The sequence below is a fragment of the Neofelis nebulosa genome, chromosome 6 (genome assembly GCF_028018385.1).
Source record: "Neofelis nebulosa isolate mNeoNeb1 chromosome 6, mNeoNeb1.pri, whole genome shotgun sequence".
Taxonomy (NCBI): domain Eukaryota; kingdom Metazoa; phylum Chordata; class Mammalia; order Carnivora; family Felidae; genus Neofelis; species Neofelis nebulosa.
Genome location: NC_080787.1, coordinates 106,097,227 through 106,111,608, shown reverse-complemented (window position 1 = coordinate 106,111,608; position 14,382 = coordinate 106,097,227). Strand labels below are relative to the sequence as shown.

Here is a 14,382-nt window from a genome sequence, read left to right as displayed (position 1 = left end):
TTTGTAAAAGACATATGAGCCAGGGTCATGGCATACGAGAATACCGCTGTATTCTTAAACCAGACCCTGTGCAGCTCATCTAATCACTTTTGTTTCTATATTGGCATAAAATCCAGAATAATGTACTAGAGATGTGGATTCTAATTCTTATTCTGCCACTAACTTATAAAATGAAGAAAAGCAAGTCAATTGATTCCTGTGTGCCTTAATTCCCTAAACTCTACCACGGGTATTACAAGTATGTTTGTTCTAAATACCTCCAGGGTGTCTGTGATGATTAAATGAGGGAATGTAAAAAGGTATTGGAAAATAAACATTAACATCTCTTTATCCAGACTTTTTGCAATCCCTAGGGAAATAGCAATTGCCAATTACAAGCCTATATGATTTCTTTCATCATCTTCAATGAAGATACTCCAACTGCCATGCCTTCAACTTCAGCTGCTATGTTTCCTCTCCTAATAACTATGTTGTCTCAGTGTCTGATATTTATAAGTCTATCCTGAAAATCACCTCCTCGGCTGATGGTTCACCCTTGTGAAAGTTGGAGCATTGGCTGTTGAAAACCATAGTACTAACATTTGTTTCTTGTTTTTTTTTTTTTTTCAGTAACCCTTATTTAAAGTTTTTATCTCCTTGCAAAGGGAGTGTCTGTCTTGTTCATTACTTTATTTTCTAGCATAAAGTTGAGCGCACAGTCTGTGTCTAGTCAATATTTATTAAATACATGAACAAACTCTATATTATTGGCTGATTTTTCTGAAGAAAAATTTTAAGCACCTTACTAGGTTCCTTGAAAAATTAATGATTAACTTAGGAGGAAGAAATATTTGAATGGATGTGATCGGTCATCAAATGAATACTCAAATCATTAGATTGAGAATCATATGCATGAACTGCTAATTTGTTGGCTGTTGTCTGAGCTCAGGCTCCATGGTGGACAAGCCAAGAAGAGGTCAAATGGTACAAAACCCAGTGAGGTCAAATGGTACAAAAGTCCATAGGTGGAATTTTGGGGGACATATGAACTCAGAAAAGTTACTATTTCTTTCTCTGTGTGTCTCTCTTTTTTTTTTTTTTTTTCTTACTAGTGAATCATATTTTCACAAAGATTTAAGAAATGTAGTTGTACATTAGATGGAGATTTTTGATGTATGGGTCTTCATTTATTGAACAAATATTCAAGTTCCTTTTATTTATCAGAAGTCAGACTACATGTTCGAAGTCGAAGATGACTAAGAAAGACCTTGTAGGTCTTACTGTAAAACTACTGATGCAGATTAATAAACAGGCAAGTGCAACCTTTGTGATAAGAACCATTGGAGCACATAATCGAGTTACCTTATAATGATTGGACTGGGGGACCCTGGGTGACTCAGTCAGCTAAGCATCTGACTCTTGGTTTCGGCTCAGGTCATGATCTCACAGTTCATAAAATCAAGCCCATGTCAGGGCTTGGGATTCTCTCTCTCTCTGTCTCTCTCTCTCTGCCCCTTCCCAACTTGCACTCTATCTCAAAATAAATAAATAAAATTAAGAAAAAAAAAGATTATGCTGGAAGAAAGAGTCAAAATAGGCTTTCAAAAAAAAAAAAAAAAAAGCCTTGTAGAGGAAATACTATCTAAGTACAAAATGGAGGGAAAGATTGCCAGGTGGGACAAAAGGTGAATGAACAGTGGGGCTGGTACATGGAAGTGGGAGAGGTGAGTGGGGCAAGAAATATTCCTGTAGAAGTCATGTGAGGTAGGTCACGTGGACCTTGAAAGCAATGTTAGAGAGTTTGGACTTCATCATAAGAGGATGATGAGCTCTTTGAGGAATTTAAGCAGGGGAGCGATGAGATCAAATTAGCTCTTTAAGGATTCTTCTGGCAGGCAGTATAGGTAATGGATAAGATGGGGAGACAAAAGAGAAGTTGTTGTAGTATCCAGAAAGAGAGCATGGTGGTTGGAATTGGAATAGCAGTGTTGAGGGAGAGAAGCAGAAGAATCCGAAATTTCAGAGAATAGAACCTAAGGGTTACCCTAAATCCAGGCCAGGGATCACGACTGCGGATCTATGCATGGTGCATGAGGGACCCCGGGACTAGGATTTATGAGACTATGCAAACTGGTGACAAGCAAGCTGTGTGGTCTTTGAGGAGAGAACCTATGGAGGGCCAGCCTCATGGGCATACTGTCTGTGCAGTCACACAGAGCCCTGTACTTGGAAGGTCACTGTGCTTGGTTTAATGCTCTAGTGTTGTCATTTTGATATTCTTTTTTTTTTTTTTTTAATGTTTATTTTTGAGAGGGGGTGGGCAGAGATAGAGGGAAACACAGAATCTGAAGCAGGCTCCTGGCTCCAAGCTATCAGCACAGAGCCCGATGCGGGGCTCGAACTCACAAACGGTGAGATCATGAGCTGAGCCGAAGTCAGATGTTTACCCGACTGAGCCACCCAGGCGCCCCTATCATTTTGATATTCGTAATGATTATTGAACAAAAGGTCCTCTTCTCCCCTCGACACTTTCATTTTGCATTGGGCCCCACAATTTCTATAGCAGGTCTGGATACTACCACCAGTAAAAACACAGTAGATGCTCGTAAAAGTCAGCCGGATGAGGGAATTCTTTCTGTAGTAAACATCCCCAGTCAGCTTTGGAGTCACTAGGCAAGCGGGAAGTAGCAGACTCTGCAAGACCGGGAGCTCCAAGTAGCAGCAAGGTCTCCCTTTTCCCCTGTATGAGGGTGGAGAAGGTGTCTGCTTCCCCCTAAAGCGGCGCTAGAGTGCCCAGGGGTTTGTTTTTGGTGGGGTCTGCCTGTCCAGCCGGCTGATTCAACTTTTTAGGTTGTCTTTTCAGTTACTTCTAGACGCCAGTCTTTATTTAACACTTACATAGACTCTCTACTAGTGGTATTTTTTCCCTATTATATTGACTTCTAGTTCCTCAGACTGTCTCTGAATCGTTGATTTTCTTTTGTCTTCTTTTCCATGCCAAGCGTTATTTTGCTGCAGTCAATTGCCATGCTGTATAATTGTTTTTAGATCAAGTATACTTACTGCTTCGGTTTCTGAGAGCAACTCACATACCGTGCCGTTCTGTAAGTCTGTTGTTAGATTTAGGTGTTACAGAATTATTGCAAAGCAAAACTTAATAGCTCTTTCTTCATGGTGACTCTTAGGATTTTCTCTTCTATATGCCTTCTTGCAACCACCTCAGTCATAATCTTCACTGACATATGTCCTTCCGCAGAATCTTACTCCTTCCAGGCACCCTCCGCTTCAAGCTTTGCTGAAAGATCGGTCGTTGGTTAAACAGGGCATCTTAGTCTGTTTCAGCTGCTGTTACAGAAATACCACAGACTGGGTAGGTTATAAACAACAGAAGTTTATTTCTCACAGTTCTGGAGGCTGGGAAGTCTAAGATCGAGGTGCTGGCTGAGTCCATGACTGGTCAGGACTCACTTCCTGGTTCCAGTTCTCACTGTGTCCTCACATGCTGGAAGGGGACAAGGAAACTCTCTGAAGCCTCTTTTATAAAGGCCCCAGTCCCATTCATGAGGCTGTTCCCTCATCACCAATCACCTCCTAAAGGCCCCTTCTTCTAATACCATCAAGTTAGGAGTGAGGCTTTCGACATACGAATTTGGAGGGGACACAGACGTTCATCCATTGCACATGACAACCTAAAATGCCAAATAATGCCTTTGCTACCTTTTTAGAACCTGTGGGGCAGGGGCACAAGGTGGAACAAGAAAGGACTTGGGAGTCACTGAAAACTTGGTTTGAATTCTAGTCCCGCCAGAGAAAGCTGTGTGATTTCGAGCAAGTTATTTAACTTCTTTGACTCCCGGTCTCTTTATCTGCAGAAGAGGAGTAATAATGGCTATCTGGCCTGGCAATTGAGAAGACTAATGAGGCTAATGAATAGAAAATTCCCAGAATACCATAGATAGGAACTCAAAAATGGCAGCTACTGTGTAAAATATAGTCTGCATTTTCTTCTTAAAATTTTTGTAATTCAAGAAAGTTGTAAAATATTCTCATTGTATAAAGTGTAAGAGAATTTTATTTACTTTTATCTATCTATCCTTTGCATATAATTGAATTTCCAGAATTGACTTGCCATGTCTCCTCTCCTTCACAAGGTAGAAGGACTACACTTCAACTTGCTGAGGATTTTGAAATCCACGTTAAAGTTGAGATCATAGTATAATAAACATCGGTGTACTCTTTGCCTAGGTTCACCAATTGTTAATATTCATCAATTGCTAATAATTATTAATAATATCCATTGCATACGTATAGTTTTCAATGTTTATTTATTTATTTTGACACAGAGAGAGAGCACGAGCATAAGTGGGGGAGGGGCAGAGAGAGAGAGAGAGGGAGGGAGGGAGAGAAGCTGAAACAGGCTCCAGACTCTGAGCTGTCAGCACAGAGCCCGATGTGGGGCTCAAACCCACGAACCATGAGATCATGACCTGAGCCGAAGTTGGACGCTCAGCTGTACTTAGCCACCCAGGCACCCCTACACATACACTTTTTTGTTGAACCATCTGAAAGTAAACGGAAGACATCATAACCCGTCACCCCGAAATACCTCAGCATGCATCTTGAAGGCACATTTTCCTACACAACCACGCTACCACACATCTAAGAAAGTTGGTAATAAAAAACCTTTCTCTTAGGACAAATCTTCCGTTATGCTTGTCCACTTCCATCCCTTCAGCAAAGGCAAGTAATAAGAATTTTTGTTGGTCTCGGGGTCCGTTTCAACTCCAAGACAGAGGTTCTCTGAGAGAGAGGGCACCTTGGTTCTTGGAAGTGTGATTTCACAGTCAGTTGCATCAGAATGAACTAGCAGAGTAGAAAGACAATTCTTTATATATTCAAGCTTATCTCCCTAAGCTTGTACTGATTGATTGATTGATTGAGCATAAGTACAAGGCTTAGGCTCTTCTACACGAAGCCTGCACTGTATCCGGGCTGATTTACTCCTTCGGTATTTCTTTACTTACCCAGCACACTCATTTGTACCTTCCCTTCCATTTTTGACTCTAAAGCCTTTCTTATTCCACCTGTGGGAATTCTGCCACGTCCTCAGGCTTCACCTTCTCTGCGGACTTCCCTGAAGACATCAGGTCACCCCTATGTCAGCCTTCTCTGAATTGTCGCTCTTCCCCCTGTATGCGTCCATTTCCCGAGCATTATCTTACATTGTTGTTCAGATTGTTTTGGATGATTTTTATGAAACAAGACATAGGCTCTGTATGGGCAAGGTCTTTGGGAGCTTCAGAGGTGCCTGACAAATATTTCTTCATCGATGTGTTTATTTATAGTTGTGGCTCTTTGACTGGCGATGACATTGTGCTGACTCAGTGCCTTCCACTCCGTGACATCCACCACTTGTCAACAACGAAAAGATAACGTTTTTACAACTAACACACTTGCTGTCAAATGCACTTAGGTGTTTCGTATTATTGGTCTGCCTCTGTCAAAGGGCCAGCATTGAAATCAATCAGTAGAAGCATCTTCATCCAGGCACAGGTTTCAAAGCCAGATGGATGCCAGGTGCCCTGACATCATTCAGACTGCTATGTGACCAGAATGACTCAGACGGTAAAGTAATTGAAATCACTGGATTGTCTCACGGTTTCCTTTGTTATTTCAACTGTACTATTGTGTGACTTACAGAAACAGTGCACTCCTCAACCGCTTGCCTTCTGGAATCCATACTGTTCAAAAAATTTTTTTTCTTACATTTATTCACTTTTGAGAGCTAGAGAAAGACAGAACACAAGCAGGGGAGGGGAAGAGAGAGGGAGACACAGAATCCGAAGCGGGCTCCAGGCTCCGAGCTGTCAGCACAGAGCCCGACGGGGGCTCGAACTCACGGACCGCGAGATCATGACCTGAGCCGAAGTCAGAGGCACAACTGACTGAGCCACCCAGGTTCCCCTGGAATCCATATTGTTTAAAATATGAATTGATATTGTAATAGGTTCAAATGGGCTCCACTGGGTCTGTTAAGGGACGTGGAAAATTTCCTAAAATTGTAAATCCTCCACTCAGAGATGGTTGCTTAACTACTGTGAGTTTGTTAAATTTTTTAATAAGGCCCGTTTCCCTTTTATGATCATTTTCAATCATTGGAGTTTTTTCTGAAGTGCCAAGTAAACTTTCAGTCTTCCCAAAGGCATGCTATGTTTAGTCATAAAGCAACTCCATTTTGGCGACATGATTTTAGTTAAAATAACAGCAGGAGATTCGCTTGAACTCATTTTCAAGTGTGCTCTTGAAGGGACTTTGCTGTTATTCTCCAAGTTTGGATACTCGTTTGATTGTTGTGTGTCCGGAATTCACAAATAAATTATTCCCTGGCGTTGAATGTGCTTTTCTTAGCAGTTTTCAGGGAATCACATCCCACTCTTCACATGTGGCAGGTGGATGTTTGAGTCATCAGGTGACCACTTGAGGCAGGCACCTCCTAATCATAGACCTTACCCTACTCTTGCCTTCTGTATTGAGGAAGTCTGCTATGTTTTGAATACCTGAACTTGATGTTGAAACATACAAATTACGGTTCAACTTTTCCACACACCTACCTAAATTTAAATTTCACTGAATTTGGTAGAAACGAAGCAAAACAAATGCTATGGTTTTAAAGCAGTCAGATTAGTTGATTTGACCCATGTGACAGTCACAGTAATTAGTCTGACTGAAACTTTTATGGTCCAACCAGCTTCGAGAACACATTTTTATAGAACTTCGTTATAGTAAGTTCATAAAGATAAACTAATGTGACTCAATCTATTATAATACAATGTTTTGTCATCATTTGCCATTGTTTACATTAAAATTTTTTTTAATATTTTTATTTATTTTTGAGAACAGAGAGAGACAGAGTGTGAGTGGGGGAGGGGCAGAGAGACAGGGAGACACAGAATCCAAAGAAGTCGCCGGGCTCTGAGCTGTCAGCACAGAGCCCCATGTGGGACTTGAACTCATGAACCGTGAGATGGTGACCTGAGCCGAAGTGGGAGGCTTAACTGACTGAGCGGCCAGGTGCCCTGCCATTGTTTACATTTATCTATTTTAAACTTTTTTTAGATGCTATCTCAACATTTGTTTTATATTTGATAATGTATAGGAGAATGTTTTAGAACTGACTTGATTGTTAGGTAAATGTCAAGTCTGTTCTTGAATCCCTGTCCTGTGCAACTTCGTTCCCATGTTGATGGTAATGCCCGGGAGTGATAAGGATCTACTTACATACCTCTTTAGGGACTTCAGCTTTCAGGAAATAGGAAAGCTGTTCCTGTAACACCTTAAATACATAAATTGTGGTGAGCAGTTTAAATTATGTGAGTGGTTTAGCTTTTAAAAATTCCTCGAAAAGCTTTGGTATTGAACTTAGATTCAAATAAGACGTATTGGTGGAGAGAAAAGGGGAGTAAATGAGGTTGAAAATCATCAAGATCTGCGGGTCAAATACACTTTAATACAAGTTATATTATCGGAAGAAAGGCAAGATTTTATTTTCTTTGAAGATTAGTTAAAAGTTGTCTGTTTCTTTTTTCCCCTGCCCTCCTTTACCTTCTCTGATCTTTTCCAAGTCACTTTCATTTGAAAAGTCATTTCTTTCTTGGAATAATCTACTGTGTATAAGTTTTCAGCTATGGATTGAAACATGGGCATTTTTATGATACCAAAATTATTTCTCTTCTTCTCTCTTTTTTGCCTGCCTATCACAAATGCTTGGGAAGATTGTCTCTTCCTTGACTAGATCCCAAAGAAAGTTTTTTGTTTTGAAACCATAAACATTTCCCATAGCATAATCTTTGAATTTGTCTTAACTTTTTCTTTTCTTTTTTCTTTCTTTTTCTTTTCTTTCTTTTTCTTTTTCTTTTCTTTTTTCTTTTTTTTTTTTTTTGCTGTAGTTTCAGAGGGAAAAACAAAGGGACTAAGATCTTTCACTGTTTCTTATCAAGTGAAAGCATCTTAAATTCTAATTTCAGTTTTCACAATACTTTCCCGTTTTCTGAGTAGGCTGCGGATTGCTCTCCTTTCCATACGTTTTCACTCCTATAATTTTAGGTTTTTCTTTCCCATTTGACAATAGTCTATCCTTATTGTTTGTTTCATCTCCTCCTCCTCATTATCTTAACCACTTCTTATCAAGGCCTCCTTCTAGACAGGGTTTTAGGCCCTATCAGTGTGGCTTGTACTAGACTTACAACGACCTACAAGTTTTACAGATAGGAAACTGAAGCTAAGGTAGAGGGTTAGGCCAGATAATGGCTCCCAAAGATGTCCACACTAATCTCCAGAACCTGGAAATATGTTTTACCTTATATGGCCAAAGGGACTTTGCAGCCGTAAGTACGACTTAGACCTTGAGAGGGGGAGGTTGTTGGGGGTTATCTGGGTGGGTCCAATCTAATCGCATGACTCCTTAGATGCAAAACCTTTCCTGGCTGGGTTACAGAGAAATTTGACAAAGAGGAAAGTCACCGGCTTCAGAGTCAAAGAAGAGACTACAAGGAAAACATGCAGGTGATCCCAGGAGCTGGGAAAGAGAAGGAAACAGAGTCTTCTCTAGAGCTTCCAGTATGAACACAGCCTTGTCACCAATTTCATTTTAGCCTGGGTCTCGCCAGAGACCAGAGCTGCAAGGTAATAGATCTGATCTGTACTGTTTCAGTTCCTAAGTCTGTGTTAACTTGTTATATAGCAGCGATGGAAAACTAGTACAGAGAGGTTAAGTGACTTGTTTATGGTCACACAACTTTTTTTTTTTTTTTAATTTTTTTTTCAACGTTTTTTATTTATTTTTGGGACAGAGAGAGACAGAGCATGAACGGGGGAGGGTCAGAGAGAGAGGGAGACACAGAATCGGAAACAGGCTCCAGGCTCCGAGCCGTCAGCCCAGAGCCCGACGCAGGGCTCGAACTCACGGACCGCGAGATCGTGACCTGGCTGAAGTCGGCCGCTTAACCGACTGCGCCACCCAGGCGCCCCTGGTCACACAACTTTTTAAGAGCTGGAGCCAAAATGTCATTGCTGATTCATCTACCCAGCCTTCCTCCATGACTTGCTATTTTCTTAGTAGCAGGAAGAAAGAGCTGATATTTCTCACAGCGCGTGGAACTAAGTCAATTGTAGTCCTTTTTTTTTTTTTTCTTTCCAGCCTTCATCTTTTGTCTTAAATATCTTGCACGGTGTACACTTCTTGAGAGAATCCAGTTTATAAATGACAGTAGAAAAATACACATAGTTGACGTGACCCTGCTGTAGTACTCCATCAACAATGAGTTTGAAAAGCAAGAGATGAAAATTGAAAAACATAAGTAGAACCTCTACCTGTCATGTGGAATTTGCTAACAGTTCAAAAGTCCTCGGGTTCGACATCGTTACAAGGAAAGATACGCTACATTCTATAAGGCGCTGGAGGTTAAATGACCAGTTAAGTTAGTATCTAGTTTGTGCGACAAAGGCTGTTGCTAAATCTCCTACCCCACACCCAGTTCACTAATCGCATTATTTCGTCGTCTCTTTATTGTTCTGTTTACCTAGGCCAAACAAAGATTTGTAAATATTGACGAAACAAAGGACACTTTAGGAAGGATTCCAAGAACTCCCTGTACTTTCAATACCTTCACTTTGGAGTTACCTTCAAAGAGGCTAAGATTGTAGCTGAAAACGGTCCAGCTTCTCCCACACCTTGAGAGACTGCGTTGCTGTAAGGTAACCTTCAGGACGGAAAACAGCAGCGGGGGTGTGGGATGGGGAAAGTGGCTGGATGGCTGAAAGTATTGTAACACAGTACTGAACTTCTTGTTTTGCACAAATGTTTATGGAATAAAGTGTCTTCTTTTCCACCGTGAGAATTTCTGAATATTATGTCTGAAGGCTGAATAAGTAAAGGATTAACAAATAGGTAAACATCAAATAGGTTGCTAAATACTGCCAGAGAACACTAAAGGTAATCACAAATTACCTTTTCATTGAAGGGTACTTTTATTTTTTTTATTTTTTATTTTTATTTTTATTTTTTAATTTTTTTTTTAACATTTATTTATTTTTGAGACAGAGAGAGAGCATGAACGGGGGAGGGTCAGAGAGAGGGAGACACAGAATCTGAAACAGGCTCCAGGCTCTGAGCTGGCAGCACAGAGCCCGACGCGGGGCTCGAACTCACGGACCCCGAGATCATGACCTGAGCCGAAGTCGGCCGCTTAACCGACTGAGCCACCCAGGCGCCCCTGAAGGGTACTTTTAAAACGGTATATGTTCTCTGAACATCTGTGATTATTCAAAGAAGGCCAATTCTGAATTTGGGGGGAGTGGCCTATTGACTCCTCAAGGTTGAATTTTTGTGGAATTATTCCATGATCACTTTTGGTGGGTGCCATCTTCCTCGGCCCTGACCACAAGAACGAAGGTGCTTTCCTTCAGATACAGGGCATCCTCCTAACAAAAATACCAAAACCAACCAACCAACCAACCAACAAAAAGAGCTATTCTCCCAGCAACAGAAAGCTAAAAAATAAGAAAGTATTAAAAAAAAAAAAGTCAACTCTCTTATTTAAAAAAAAAAAAATTGTAGTCCCAATCAATTTTCATTATATGAAGACTATCATCTAGGCCCTTGGATGCTAGCTGCTCACTTTTCTAATTTACAGTATTGATGCAGGAAACATGATGCCACATAGGAGATTTGCCATGGTGTTCTACATGGTGCTCCAAGTGAGAATGGAGGCTCCAGTCTCCTCTTGGTTTTGACAACCTCTGTAAACTCAGTGGTAGAAGTTTCTATCTGAGATTGACTGAAGGTCTCCTTAAGATGGGAAGTCTTGAGCCATTTGGAATTTAGCATTTTACAGCTAAAGAGAAAGTCAAGCAACATAAAAGTAAATGTCGCATCTGGTTGAAAGCCAACTTTACCAGCTAGATCTGAATAAATGCATTTACCTTGAATAAAAGCCTTGAATAAAATACCCTTAGGTATTTTAACTTGACAACAGTTATTTATTTATTTTAACGTCAATTTCTACATGTCGTCTTTTCGATATAAGATTGACATTTGTGTGTCTTTGCTTTCTTCCAATCTATAATAAGCTTTAATAAATACAGAGCAGTGTATACCCAGAGTTAGATGTATTCTATTTTTGGGCATTTGAATGGCACCAACTTCCTCTTTCAAAACAAAGAAGTTGACTTTTTTTCCAAACACCCATCATGCCAGTGCTACTGACCTCACATTGGCCTGACTTTTTGCCTCTTAGGCTGAGTAAGCCCATCCAATGAAGCATCTACGCAAACTGGGGCTGATCAACAAGGCATACTTCTTCTTCTTCTTCTTTTTTTTTCTTTTGACCAAAAAGATACCAGAACCAAGATAGGTTCATTTTGTAGACCGCCCCACCTTCTTGGAGTGCATGATGTGGCTCCTTGCAACACTCACAGCTCACCGTTATCAACTGATTGGCAATGTCTCTTGTGGGCACAAGAAAAATATGATAGTGCAGACACCGCACCAGAGTCTGTTTTTTGAAATGAACAACAAAGTCATTTGATTCCTGACTCACTGTGGAGTCAACACTGTCTGATCTTAGGGGCCATAGCAGACCCTCTGCTTCTACTCTGCACTCTCTGACTTCGGAAATTTTCCATCAGAGCTTCAGTCTTTGTCTTCACATCTCAATGGTTGTTGATAATGTATGCATAAAGCATTTATAAGAAACTTACCATGAAGGTATCCTTTAGGGCAAAGGTCTGGAAAAAAAATGGAATGAAAGGTCGGCCCTTATTTTTCATTTCGTCAATTCTATAGGTTGGACTTTCAACATAAACTTAAACCTGAAGTCTAATAGGTTAAACTGTCTAACTTCATGCATTAGTTATTTTTTAAAGGCAAGTAGATCATCTGTGTTTTTATTTATATATCTTTGTATTAAAAAGCCTACAAAATGTCATAGTACCTGCATGTGCCTATTTATTTGTGCAACAAGCATTTAGGGCTCACTTTGTGCTGGGCTTTGTGCCAGGTCATAGGCACAGCCATGGCACCAGCAGACCTCCTCTTTCTTTCTTTTTTTTTTCTCTCTCTCTTTTTTAAATGTTTATTTTATTTTATTTTTTTTCCAACATATGAAATTTATTGTCAAATTGGTTTCCATACAACACCCAGTGCTCATCCCAAAAGATGCCCTCCTCAATACCCATCACCCACCCTCCCCTCCCTCCCACCCCCCATCAACCCTCAGTTTGTTCTCAGTTTTTAAGAGTCTCTTATGCTTTCTTTCTCTCCCACTCTAACCTCTTCAGACCTCCTCCTTCTTCACAAAACTTCCATGAGCTTCTCTAAGAAACTTGCCCAGATTTTCTCACTTTATTTTTGTCGCCATACTGGGAGGATTGTTTTATTTTATAGGTGCGAAGGGTATAAAGGTAGGTGTGCTAATTCTTTTCCTTCGGGTCTCACAGTATTAACTGGAAGAGGCGGACTTGGAGCAGAGGCGGTCTGACTCCTGAGTCTGAAGACGTCAGGACATGTAAATGACCTCCAATGGCCGGGAGGGAATGCCCCAATTGATAGCTGTTAATGTGTCGATGCCTTTGGGAAAAACATAACTTAAAATTATTGTTCCGATCCCTTGAATTTGGCCAGAGGATGTGAGAACGAATTTTTCTGGAGCACAGGAAGTCAAGAGCAAGAAGCTAGAAAGAAGGTAGCAGTGGGCGGAGGGAGAAAAAGACGAGGCAGGTCACCTCTCTGAAGGGAATGGTGACGTAACTAACATTGGCCTAGCACGTTTTGGGGGTCTGGTCCTTGGCGGTTGGCACTTGGCACGTTATACCATGTGAACTTTACCACAGCTCCGTCTGGCTCCAGAGCTCACGTTCTTGCAGTTCACTTCCAGCCCCCGCACAGTTTTGTCTGGGCTCATGTCTGGGGAGGACCAACCTAACAGGCCCAAAGTGAGGATACGAAGGTTCTGAGAGACGGCATCCAGGGAGTAACACGACAGAGCTGGCCCTCTCTGGGGAGAGCATCAGATGAGAAGAATATTTGCCTTTGAAACCTTAGTATTATTTGGCAATGACATGTCGGGGGGTAAAGTTGTGGTGAGCCCTGGGACTGGATTCAGTCTTTTCTCAAGGACTGGAACAAGCAAGGAATCTAGTCTCCTGCCAGGGAAAGTAGTTTCTAGCCAGAGATTTTGATGGTGAACAGGAGAGGACTCCCATGCACCAGGGTTTCCGGGACATGCCCGGCTCCTAGAAACCGAGAGCAGTTTTTTGTTGATTTGTTTGTGGATTCCTGATTTCATGGAGGGGTGAATGTGTATTTATTTGGGACTGAAGGTGTGTGACACAGAATGTGTGTATGTGTGTTTGTGTGTGTGTAGGTGTGTGTGTATGTGACACCAGTGTGGAGTTTTAGAAAAGTTATTCCCCAGGGAGGTATTAGATTTTTTTTTCCCCCCCCCTGAGTTGAGAGCTCTGTTACTAAGCTATCTTTTAGACAGCAGCATGGGGAGGCCGACGACCTTTATTTAAACAGTTGTTTTTCCTGACCCCAAGGTAGCTGTAGAAAAGTGTTTCTCCCACAATTATTTTAGAGTTACCAAGAGAAAATTCCAGGCATATCTGAGCCATCCTTAAAAAACCCAACCCTCCTTGATGGTGATTACATTCAGATAGGAGACTAAATGTGATTTCACTTAACTATTCAGTCTACCAGAAAGAAGTCTAGACCCCTCCACTACTATTTCCTGTGGAAATTAGGCTTTTATGTATTCTAGAAGGCAACATACAATCTTTAGTCTGAAGCACAAATGATAACCCTGTATTAGTGATCTCTTACTATGTAACTAATTACTCTCAAAAGTTTAAGAGGCTTAAAACAATAAACATTTATCATCTCACAATTTCTGCCCAGGAGTGGCTTAGCTGGGGATCCTGGCTTAGTGGTTCTGAGATGCTGCAGTTAAAAGGTCGGCCAGGGCTTCAGTCCTGTCACACCTCTACTTTCCAGCTCACTTACCTGGGTCTGTCTACAGAGCTGCCTTGCGAAGGGCAGACGTTTCATGACCTGATCTCTGGAATGACACCCGGCACTTCTGTCATATTCTGTTCATCAGAAGTGAGTTACTAAGTCTTATCAAAATGGCTAAACTCAACAACACAAGAGATAACAAGTGTTGGCAAGGGTGTGGAGAAATAGACACCTTCTTGCAGTGCTGGTGGGAATGCAAACTGGTGTGGCCACTGAAAAACAGTATGGAGTTTGCTCGCTCAGAAAGTTAAAGATAGAACTACCCTATGATCCAGTGGTCTCACTACTGGCTATTTACCTCAAAATTACAAAAACCCTCGTTCAAAGGGATA

At 41.2% G+C, this 14,382-nt stretch overlaps 1 long non-coding RNA gene across 2 annotated transcripts; it reads left to right on the top strand.

The window, feature by feature from the left end:
• Positions 1 to 4,974: 4,974 nt before the first annotated feature.
• On the top strand, positions 4,975 to 9,867 carry LOC131514718 (uncharacterized). Of its 2 annotated transcripts, none has more exons than XR_009263238.1 (4): positions 4,975 to 5,604; positions 8,445 to 8,661; positions 9,176 to 9,455; positions 9,562 to 9,867. It is a non-coding gene; the product is annotated as an uncharacterized LOC131514718 (long non-coding RNA). The 2 variants fall into 2 exon arrangements; XR_009263237.1 differs by lacking the exon at positions 4,975 to 5,604 and adding an exon at positions 7,768 to 8,363.
• The last annotated feature ends 4,515 nt before the right edge of the window (positions 9,868 to 14,382 follow it).